This window comes from Hippopotamus amphibius, chromosome 3 (assembly GCF_030028045.1).
Source record: "Hippopotamus amphibius kiboko isolate mHipAmp2 chromosome 3, mHipAmp2.hap2, whole genome shotgun sequence".
Classification (NCBI taxonomy): Eukaryota; Metazoa; Chordata; class Mammalia; order Artiodactyla; family Hippopotamidae; genus Hippopotamus; species Hippopotamus amphibius.
This window is the reverse complement of record NC_080188.1, coordinates 65967033-65979109: the sequence shown is the minus strand read 5'-3', so window position 1 is coordinate 65979109 and position 12077 is coordinate 65967033.

The window sequence follows — 12077 nt, the reverse complement described above, 5'->3', positions numbered from 1 at the left end:
GAATTATCCCCACCTCCCCAGTACCTCTGATTCAAGAAAATCTTGGCAGTTGCTTGGGAAGAGGAGGACCCTCTTTTCGCCATCCATCTTGCACTGATGCTAGAGAAAGGGCAGGAAACCCACTAGTGCTGGGGATCCTTCATTGATTCAAAGCAAAGATTGCCTGCTGCTGGTGTAGAATTAAAAAAAAATAGAAAAAGATCAAGTCAGCTAATTCATCATTAAGCAATAAATCAATTAGTAGAACCATACCAGAGATTAAGGGTCCATAAATTGGGACCATCAAACAGGGGCTTTGAAGTAATTACAGTTAATATATTGAAGGATATATAGCAGAAAAAGTTAAAACATGAGTGAAAAGAGTAAGGATTTCATGAGAGAAATGAAAAAGATTTTGAAAATGAGTCACAGAAATGCTTGAAATTAAAAGCAACTAATCAAATAAGAAAAAAGAAAGCTCTATATCAGAGACTATGTAGTCCATATCCTCTGAAAATAAAACAGCAAGATGGTATTAGCCATGGAAGAAATGTACCAATAGAAATCCCTATGAGAGAAATTGGAGAGTGAGTCAAGGGATGCTGGCAGAGCCATCAGACCACAAAGGATTCTGTATGAAGGAGAGGGGAAAGGCTGGAAGGAATGTTGGGTGGAAGTTTCTTCCACACATGGGATATAAAGAAAATCTCCAAAGGTGCATACGATGACTTATATAAGAATGTTTAAAATGCCTTTAGTTTTTGTAGCAAAGAACTACAAGCTACCTGTGCATCCCTTGCTACGAAAAATGAGAAATTAAATGTACGTAGTATGAGCATATAATGGAAGACTTAGCACAGTAAGTAGCACACATGCACACATGTATTTCACAAAACACTCTTTATGTTTTCAGGGATACATTTACAACTAAATAAGCATATTGGCAATGGAATGGATTGAAAAACTATGCATTCAATATTCTAGAGACAGGAATACAAGACCAGAAATGTGACTGGAAAAGAACGAGGACAAAGAAAAATAAAATACAATTAAAATAAATTAAAGGGGGGCTTTGGGCATAATGATGCTGATATTATGCCATGAACTTAATTCTGTGTACATGTGAAATTCTTAAAAAAAAAAAAAAAAGGAAAAGAAAAGAAATCTATATTTTCTTCCTTCAAAGTTAAACAGCATTTCCTGACTTCTTACTGTGAAGATGAGGGTATTGGTATGTGTACTTTTCCCTCTACCTTCAACTTCAATAATCTGTACTTTCAATTTTATAATTTTAATATTGATTATATTAATATTCTCTTCAGCATCTGTATTTTAGTCTTCCGTATTTTGTTTACAAGTTGATTCTAAAAAAGTAACAACTACTGAGGACTTTTTTAATCATCTTGACCATGTAAATAGTACGCATTGCAAAGCCAGGTAGTATCCTGTATTGTATCTTCTACTCTAATTGTTGAATGTTAACAATTACCCAAATCACAATGGGAGTGTTCCTTGGATCCACATCGAACAGTTTAACTTTTCTTACTTAGCATCAACCACACAATACCTGGAACATTTTTATTTGCATCATATGTGGATGATACTGTTTTTTTGGAGAGAAGTGATTTCTAATTTTTTTATTTTTAATTTGTTGAGAATAAAGACATGCTCTCTACTAATCCTTAATATCATCCATTTCTCAATTAGTTTACCTATTATGTGGAATATAGTCCAATATTCTTGACAACATTCTTTTTAATGCTGATTTTTTTTTCAACTTCACATGGAAAAAAGTTTAAAAAGTAGAAAAAACATGGAAAATACTAGAAAAAAGAACAAAAATAGGCACTAAATATAGAGATTAACTCCATATGAATTTATTTCTGAATTTGCTTTTAGTAATTAAATCTGATTAGGAAATAACTTATTCTGATCCTGTGAAATAGCTTATTTTATAACTAATGATAAGAAAAATGATAATATATATTGTGTACTTACTATCTGATACTCTATGTGCTGAAAGCGTTACATAGCTCATCTAATTTTTCACAACTTTTCTAGTTGTGGGGTTTAATCATTATTGCTATTGAATAGATAAAATGAAACTTAAGAGAGTTCATGTGCTTTTTACAGGGGCACACAGCTCGAAAGGTAAAATGATTCTGGTTGTCATGGTCTGAAGCAATGAAGATGTGGCAATATTGTTGTTAATGTAAACTTTTTATCAATTAGGATTAGAGGTGACTGTATACAATAGTTTGCTAGTGCTGCCGTAAGAAAATACTACAGATTGGGTGGCTTAAACAACAGAAATTTATTTTTTCACAGTTCTGGAGACTAGTAGTCCAAGATTAAGGTGTGAACAAGTTAGGTTGTTTATGAGGCCTCTCCCCTTGGCTTGCAGTTGACAGCCTTCTTGCCGTGTCCTCACATGGTCTGTCTTGTCTTGTCCTAATTTCTTTATAAGAACTCCAGTCACACTGGATTAGGGCCTACCCATATGACCTTATTTAAACAAATCTCTTTAAAGGCCTCCTCTATCTCCAAATATAATTAACGATTCTGAGGTGCTGGAAGTTAGGACTTTAGAATTTGGGGAGAGCACAACTCAGCCCTTGAAACTATATATTCTTAATTATTGAGGGGTGGCTAGAGTATAGCAAATGAATTAGGAAAATGGATTCTAAAGCTAGTCTGCTTGGGCTCAAACCATATTCTGTGGGATTTCTCTGATCTATGCTAAATTTCTCAATTTGTAAAATGGGAATAAAGATACAACCTTATATCAAAGGTCTATTTAAAAGATTTTCAATACATGCACTTAGAATATAGCCTGGTGTGTTGTAAGTAGTGAATAAAATTTAGCTTGAAAAATTCACAAAAAGTATATAATTTCTAAATAGGTTATATAAATTTGGCACAAAGTTTGCCAGTATGTATTGAACAGACAATAAAAGTGGAAAATTAAAACCCCAAATCTTCATGATTAGACCCCAAATACTTATGTTTGAGAAATTTACAGGATCCATGGAATTAAAATTTAAATTTAATAATAAATATAGAATTTATAACAGAATAATAAAAGTGTCAAAAAAACAAATAACAAAAGATAATAGCAAGATCTACCTTGATAAGTTAATTTCTAGCAAGGGTTCATGATAAGTATGGAGTTTGCACATCACTATTTTTGAGGATAAAGGATAAAATGCTGTTAAATTAGTTTCAACCATCAAATATCCAGTCAATTTTTAAAACATTTGTAAACAAAATATATTATTACCCAAAATAATTATTTTATTTACCTGTTCATTTGATTTTGTAATGAATAAATAAAACAATGAAAAGTGAAAAATGAAAACAGTAAATTTCCTGAGTTCAGGTAATCAGTTCATCTTTTTAAAAAAGCATTTCTATTTCATACTGAAAAAGGGGCATATTTAAATTCTGTTTAAGGTGAATAGAATTCACTAGTAACAAGATAGAGAAAATAAAAGTACACAGAGTACTTTATGTTTCAGGGAAGGGTCTCAGATCATTAGCTTTATATCTAGAGTTTTCTTTTATCTGCTTAAAGTGTTTTAATCTACTTGAGTAGCTCTCAGACAAGGTAGAATCTGTGGTGTTTTACTTTGTATATATGTGTGTGTATATCTGTACTTTTTGACTGATTCTATTGGAATTTCTGTTTTATTGTGGGGGGCAGTTTTTACTTGGATTTCTATTTGTTTCCAATTAGACTGTGTTAAAGAAAAATAACTGCTTTATGAACTACTTCTCAGCATTGAGTTTGTATTGCTTATCCTAAGAACCTATGGATTATAAAAAAGTAGAAAAGTAACATTTTCTGGACTTATGTGCAAAGTATTTAACAAATATATTTCATTAATAGAGAAGTTAAGCACCTTGTCCATTGTTACTTAACTAATAATTGTGAAAATTTGAATGATCACTTCTTTACAATTTTCACAAAGATTTGGTGAGTATATTCATGACAATCATATCTTTATTTATTGTTTTGTTAAAACTTTTACTTTGATATTTTGAATACTTTTTTTGAATACTTTTTTTGAATACTTTTTAATTGTATTCATCTAATGGCACTATAGGGAGGAGTTTTCTCTTTTTTTTACCTTCCTAGTTTCTATGGGTCTATGAAATAAACTGACAACAGGCAAATTAACAGGAGAGAAGGTAAACAAATTTATAAATTTTAAAAAATGCAGTCTATTTAAACTAAAGAAGGAAACAAAAGCAGTTTATTCCCCACTTCTCCCAAATCACAGTCACTGCCCCCCCCTCCCCAGGTAATCACCAATTTGTTCTCTGTATCTGTGAGCTTTTTTTAAAAATTAATTTATTTTTAGATTTCATATGTAAGAAAATTTATGCAGTATTTTTCTTTCTCGGTTTGACTTATTTCACTTAGCGTAAAGCCCTTGAGATCCATACATGTTGTTGAAAATGTCAAGATTTCATTATTTTTCTATGACAATAATATTCCATTGTGGTGTGTGTGTATACATATATATTTATATGCGACAGTTTCTTTACTCATCCATCAATGGACAGTTATGTTATTTTACATATCTTGGCTATTGTAAATAATGTGTCCATGAATATGGGGGTGCATATATCTTTTTGAGTTAGTGTTTTCATTTTTGTTGGATAAAGACCGGGAAGTGGAATTGCTAGATCATATGGTAGTTCTAGTTTTAATTTTTGGAGGAACTTCCATACTGTTTTTCATTATGGCTGCACCAGTTTACATTCTTATATACAGTACATAAGAATTCCTTTTTTTGCACATCTTCACTAGTACCTGTTATTTCTTGTCTTTTAGATAGTCATTCTAACAGGTATGAGTAATATCTCGTGGTTTGGATTTACATTTCCCTGATGATTAATGATATACAGGAACTTTTTCTGTACCTATTGTCCATCTATGAGTATAATTTGGAAAAATGTCTATTCAGATCTCCTGCCCACTTTTTAATGGACTTTTTTATTTTGCTATTGAGTTATATGCATTCTTTATATATTTTGGATAATACTCCCTTATTAGATATATTATTTGAAAAATTTTTTCTCCATTCAGTAGGCTGCATTTTCATTTTGTTGGGGTTTTTCTTTGTTGTGCAGAAGCTTTTTTGACATCATCCCCTTTTTTAGTTTCTGCATTTGGTGCTATTGCTTTTGTTATCAGATTAAAAAAAAAAAATCATTACCAAGATCTCTGTCAAGGAGCTTATCAGCTATGTTTCCTTCTAGGAATTTTATGGTTTCATGTCTTACATTCAAGTCTTTAATCCATTTTGACTTAGTTTTTGTGTGTGGTGTAAGATTGTTGTCCAGTTTCATTCTTTTGTATGTGGCTCTGCAGTTATCTCAACACCATTTATTGAAGAGACTTTTTTCCCCATTGTATGTTCTTTGTTCCTTTGTCATAAATTAACAATATATGCATGGGTTTATTTGAGCTTTTTATTTTATTCCATTGATCTGTGTCTCTATTTTTATGCCAATACTATCTTTTCAAAATTATTCTATCATTGCAGTATAGCTTAAAATCAGGGAGCATAATGACTCCAGTTTTATGCTTCTTTCTCAAGATTGCTTTCACTATTTGGGGCCATATATGTGGTTTCACACAAATTTTAGGATTGTTTATTCTATTTTTATGAAAAACAACATTGGGTTTTTGATAGGGATTGTATTTTATCCATAGATTGCTTTGGGTAGTATGGACATTTTAACAATATTAATTCTTCCAATCCATAAGCATGGGATGTCTTTCCATTTACTTGTGTTTTCTTCACTTTCTTTTTTTAATGTCTTATAGTTTTCAATATACTGATCTGTCACCTCCTTGGTTAAACTTATTGCTAGGTTTTTTTTAATTTTATTTTATTTTATTTTATTATTATTTTTTGGGGGGTACACCAAGGTCAATCATCTTTTTTTATACACATATCCCCGTATTCCCTCCCTTCCTTGACTCCCCCCCCTCGAGTCCCCCCCACCCTCCCCGCCCCAGTCCTCTAAGGCATCTTCCATCCTCGAGTTGGACTCCCTTTGTTATACAACAACTTCCCACTGACTATTTTACAGTTGGTAGTATATATATGTCTGTGCTACTCTCTCGCTTCGACTCAGTTTCCCCTTCACCCCTCGCCCCCTCCCAAACCTCGAGTTCTCCAGTCCATTCTCTGTATCTGCATCCTTGTTCTTGTCACTGAATTCATCAGTACCAATTTTAGATTCTGTATATGTGAGTTAGCGTACAATATTTGTCCTTCTCATTCTGACTTACTTCACTCTGTATGACAGATTCTCAGTCTATCCACCTCATTACATATAGCTGCATCTCATCCCTTTTTATAGCTGAGTAATAATCCATTGTGTATATATGCCACATCTTCTTTATCCATTCATTTGTTGATGGGCATTTAGGTTGCTTCCATGTCCTGGCTATTGTAAATAGTGCTGCAATAAACATTATGGTACAAGTTTCTTTTGGGATTATGGTTTTCTTTGGGTATATGCCCAGTAGTGGGATTACTGGATCATATGGTAGTTCTATTTGTAGTTTTTTAAGGAACCTCCAAATAGTTTTCCATAGTGGCTGTACCAACTTACAGTCCCACCAACAGTGCAGGAGAGTTCCCTTTTCTCCTCACCCTCTCCAACATTTGTTGTTTCCAGATTTTGTGATGATGGCCATTCTGACTGGTGTGAGGTGATACCTCATTGTGGCTTTGACTTGCATTTCTCTGATGATGAGTGATGTTGAGCATCTTTTCATGTGTTTTCTTTTTCCTGCTCTGTGGCATTTATTTCCCCCATTCTATCTTCCAACTCACTTATTCGTTCTTCTGCCTCAGTCATTCTGCTGGTTATAGCATCTAGAGTATTTTTAATTTCCGTTATTTTGTTATCCATTGCTGTTTGTTTTTCTGAGTTCTTATGAACTGTTTCTTGTACTTTCTCTATTTTGTGGTCGAGATTTTGTATCATTTTTACTATCATTACTCTAAATTCTTTTTCAGGCATTTTTCCTATTTCCTCCTCATTTATTTGGTCTTGTGGGTTTTTTTCCTGCTCCTTTGCCTGCATGGGGTTTCTTTGTTTCCTCATGGTTGTCCAGACTTTTGGGGTTGCTTGTCCTGATGATAGAGGTGTTTATAGAAGACTGTCCAAGCCTCAGACTAATGTCCAAGTATTGGATTAAACAAATATTAAGTCTAGGAAACACATACATGTATAAGACACACGATTACTGAATCCATTAGGACATAAGGCTCTAGAAAGACCTGACAGAACCCCAGTGTGCTATCAGATATTCAAAGAGAAACCCAGCAGAAATTGACAACTGAAACAGAACAAATCAGAGACAAAAGCAAAAGCAAACAAACAAACAAGTAACACCTTACACATACAAACATTAATCCAGGGAGATTTTGTAAGCTAGGATCAAATATAGAAAAGAGCCAGAGTACCACCAGAGAGAATGGAGATTCTCAGAATGTAATTAGACAACTGTACTAAGAACTAAGATAAAGACAAAAACCTAATATTAAATACCAAAGCGGTGCATCATCTGGAGAATAGAGCAAGGAGTCTGAGCAGACCGATAGTGTTGCTTATAAGTATGTTAAGATAAAATAAACTTAAAATGGCTGGAAGAAAGGGGAACAGAAGAGCGTAATGTGGTTGGAAATATGCAAATAAAAAGAAAGGAATAGAAATGTATAAAAGATAGGGATGAAAGGAAAGTATGAGAGATATATTGTCCGTACTACCAAAAACTTAGCTAGATATAGAAGTATATAAAACGGCAAAAAAAAAAAAAAAAAAAAGAATAAAAAATATCATTAAAAAAATTATGTTATAAAACTTGTAGATCTCTTAGGGCTAAGATCGTATTTAATAAAGAAAAAAAAAAAAAAGAGAGAGAGAGAAAAAGAAAAAAAAAAATCCAGAACTGATCCCAGAATGGACCAGTTCAATAGGTATTGATACTACTATTTCTGTTTCCTTAGCGTCTCAGCTGTAAGTGTCCTTCTCCTTGCCTTGGGTTTTTTTGCATTATTCTGTGACCAGCAGAGGTTCCTTTATTGTTCGTCTGTAAGCGTCGGTGTGTGGGGAGGGAGAGGGTACAATAGTGGCTCCTTCTCCTGGGAATGAGTGAGCAGTGGCGCACTGTTGTTTCAGTCGGGCTTGGAGGTGCCTGTTGCAGAGGGACACTGGTGGCTCAGGCTTAAACAGAAAGTCTTAGAGTTGGGCCTCTCTCGGGGTTTTTTTTTTGTTGCTGTTGTTTTTTTTTTTTTTTTCTCTTGGCAGCTTCCCTGCTGCTGGCGTTGCAAGGGGTTTTAATCTAGCCCTGCCCGAGTGCCTGAGGGTGCTTGTTATCCCTGAGCACCTTAGGTGGCATGCAGAGCGTCTCTCCACTGCCTGTTGCAGAGGTGCCGAAAGAGAGAGAGAGGCTATGCGCGCGGCTCCTCCCCGCCCGTGAGCCTGCAGCCTCCAGCCGCCATCATGGCCGGGCAGCTCTCAGGGATGGGCACTCCTCTCCGCGGACCTCCTCCCTCCTGTCCTCTCGGTCCGTCACTCTACTGGCAACAATGTTTCTCACCCTGAACCCCCTCTCCGGTCCCCACACTCCCGCTCCCGGACCCTCCGTTCAGCCGCAGATCGACGTCTCGGTCCGGGAACGCTGAGCTGCGCTGCGGACCCTCTGTATGTTTCTCACTCCCTCCCGTCTGCCACAGCTCCGCCGCTTCACCCTCTTTGAGCCTTCGTAGATGCCTCCCTACCGGCTATGTCGGGCTCCCCGCGGTCCTTTCTGGTGTCCGAGGCGTCTGTTGGTGTTCAGCTGGTTCTCTGTGGGAATTACTGCGTCCTTCCGTGCATTCCCAATGCATCTGTGGAGAGGCATGCACTCCACGTCCCTCTACTTCGCCGCCATCTTTTCTCCTCTGTACTAGTCTATTGCTAGGTTTTTATTATTTTTTATGCAATTTTAAATGGGATAGTTTTCTTAATTTCTCTTAGTTCATGATTAACATGTAGGAACACAACATGTTTTTGTGTATTGCTTTTGTATCCTGCAGCATTAATGAATTGGTTTGTTAGTTCTAACAGTTTTTTGATGGAGTCTTTAGGGTTTTCCACATATAATATCAGTCATCTGGAAATAGTGAATTTTACTTATTCCTTTCTAATTCAGTTGCCTTTTATTTATTTTTCTTGCCTAATTGCATTGACTAAGACTTCTAATACTATGCTGAATAAAAGTATTGAGAGTGGGTATCCTTATCTTGTTCCTGATCTTAAAGGAAAAGCTTTCAGCTTTTCACTATTGAGTATGATTTTTAGCTGTGGGGTTATCATGTATGATCTTTATTATGTTGAGTTATGTCCCCTCTATATCTGATTTGTTGAGAGTTTTTATCATAAATGGATGTTGAATTTTGCTGAATACCTTTCCTGATCTATTGAGGTGGTCATATGATTTTTATTCTTCATTTTGTTAATGTGGTGTCATCCACTGACTGATTTGTGAATTTTAAAACTTCCTTGCATATCTGGAATAAGTCCCACTTAATCATGGCATATGATCCTTTAAATGCATTTTGAATTTGGTTTGCTAACATTTTGTTGAGAATTTATGCATTTATGTTCATCAGGGTATTGGCCTGTAGTTTTCTTGTGGCTTTCTTGTCTGGCTTTGTTATCAGGCTGATGCTGGCCTCATAAAATGATTTTGGAAGAGTCCCCTCCTCTTCTTTTTTTGGGAAGAGTTTGAGAAAGATTGTTACTAATTTGTCTTTGGATGTTTGGCAGAATGCACCAGTGTAGCTAACTGATCCTATACTTTTGTTTGTTGATAGATTTTTGATTACTGATTCTATGACCTTACTAGTAAAAGGTCTGCTCAGATTTCCTCATTCATCATGATTCCCCACTGTCCACCAGAGACAGGAGATCTGGAGGTGCCCCTGGACATCAGTCACAAAAGTTGGAGCTCCTGATTAGTGTATAAGTTCTTTTCTGGATGATACCAACAATGTGGAACGAGGCAGAGGGAGAGCAGCAAGATGGTGTCCACAGCTTATTTTCCTTGAAATCAACTCCATAGGTCACTAAACATGTGCCAAACCTGAAACTTGTCCCTAAGGCTGAAACTCCAGGACAAGCAAAGGGCCTTTATCAGAGAAAGACTAGGTGGGGCTGGGGGGAGGTGCCTCTGTCTCCTTTCTGTGTAGAGCCCTGGGTTGGTAGCCTGTGAAGAACTTTTTCTCTGATTGCCACAATTCCGTGGGATCCAGGAATGCAAGCCCCCAGTTACCAAAACCAGGAGATCAGGGATGTCCTCTTCAAAGCAGCTGCAGGAACCAGGGCTTCAGACATAAAAAAGGCACCAGAAGCACGTGAAATTCCTCTCCAGGAGACACTGGTACTCTAGAGCACAAAGATAGTGCCCACCCTCCCAAGATGTCTGGAAAGGATTACAGTCAGTCCCTAGATGCATGTTTAATTAGAAGCCTGCCCCTCAGTCCACAGTCATGATGATTAGCTAGCTAATAGGCCACCTCACAGAAAGACTGAGCTTCTGGCTCTGTTCCTCTTGCTGTGCTCTGAGGGTGGTAGCTATTTAAAACTTTTTCTCAGTTACAGTCCCATGGACTTAAGGCCCACTGGCCATAAGAACCAGGTGGTATAGAAGGTGTCCCCTTGAAGCAGTTCACAAAAATGGGGGCCCCCAAAAGGGATAGGAGGCCCTTTCTGGGTAACATCAATTATTACAGATTATTATAGTTCCAGGGAACCAGGAATGCAGACTCCCCTAGCTTCCAGTGCCAGGCAATCAAGAAGTGTTCTTTAGGTGGGAGACATAAAATTTCCATCACCAGATGCATGTAAAAGATCCCTTCCAGGAGTTATGAATGCTCTAAAGCATGGCAAAGATGGCACCCACCAATTTCTGTCCCTGGAGCGTTAGATGTTTTGAGGGCTCATCTCTCAAGTGTGTGTTTTACAAGGTGGGATGCTGATGTGGGCTTTGAGCCCTTTGTGCCTCAGAGAGAAGCTCCAGGTTATGAGTTCCCTTCAGTTGTGGTTACTATGCCAGGGATGAGGTTTATAGTGAGATTGTGGTCCAGCCTTTCCTAACTGCTTCAGTCTGGTTTTCTTCTTGTTTGCTTGATATGTAGTTGTCATTCAGCTAACGCTTAGGTTTTTTAAAGACAAAATTGTTCCATATGCAGCTATAGACTCAGTGTGTCCATGGGAGGAGATGAGTTCAGGATCATCCTATGTCAGTACCCAAGCTGGAACCAACCCCCCCCCCCAATTTATTAATTTTTAAAATTATGTGCATGAGAGTATATAGGAAAACAAAAGTGAATACTCCAAAACCGGTGCTATTTGGGAGCTTATCTATCACCTATATAGAGGAAAAGGAAGAGGGGATGTAGGCAACTTAGGGTAGAGGGAATGATTTTTAGGAAAGATGAATGGGCCCTTAGAAGAATAGATGGGAAGTGTAATAGCTTGTGACAAAGTTGTCTGAGTGTGATGTGGACTTCTAGTGTCATCTCCTGTGATAAGAGGCAACCTTCTATGGTTGATGAAACTCCTAAGGAAGATGTCTATAATAGTTGAGTTCATTTTGGAGGATTTGTCTTTAGGCAGTTAAGAGGAGTCAGAGAAAGTCTCTTCCTACTGTTTTCCCAAGTGTCTTCAAGCTCAAAATAATCAATATACCAAAGTTGCATATCTGTGGTAACTTGTCCTGAATTCTTTCAAAACAAATGGAAGCACCCCCTTTTTTTTTCCTCTTGCCCACACCACGTGGCTTATGGGAATGTTTCCTCACCAAGGAGTGAACCCAGGCCATGGCAGTGAAGGCCCAGAATCCTAACCACTCAGCCACCAGGGAACTCCAGAATCACCTTTTTCTTATCTAGCATGTATATAGAATGGAATGTCCTGATGATCCAAATTAATTTTTGGAGAGGTTTAACTTTTATGTGTATTTGTACACAAATACACAGTAGTATTTCCAAAGAATTAAAACATACTGCTGACATAAATAT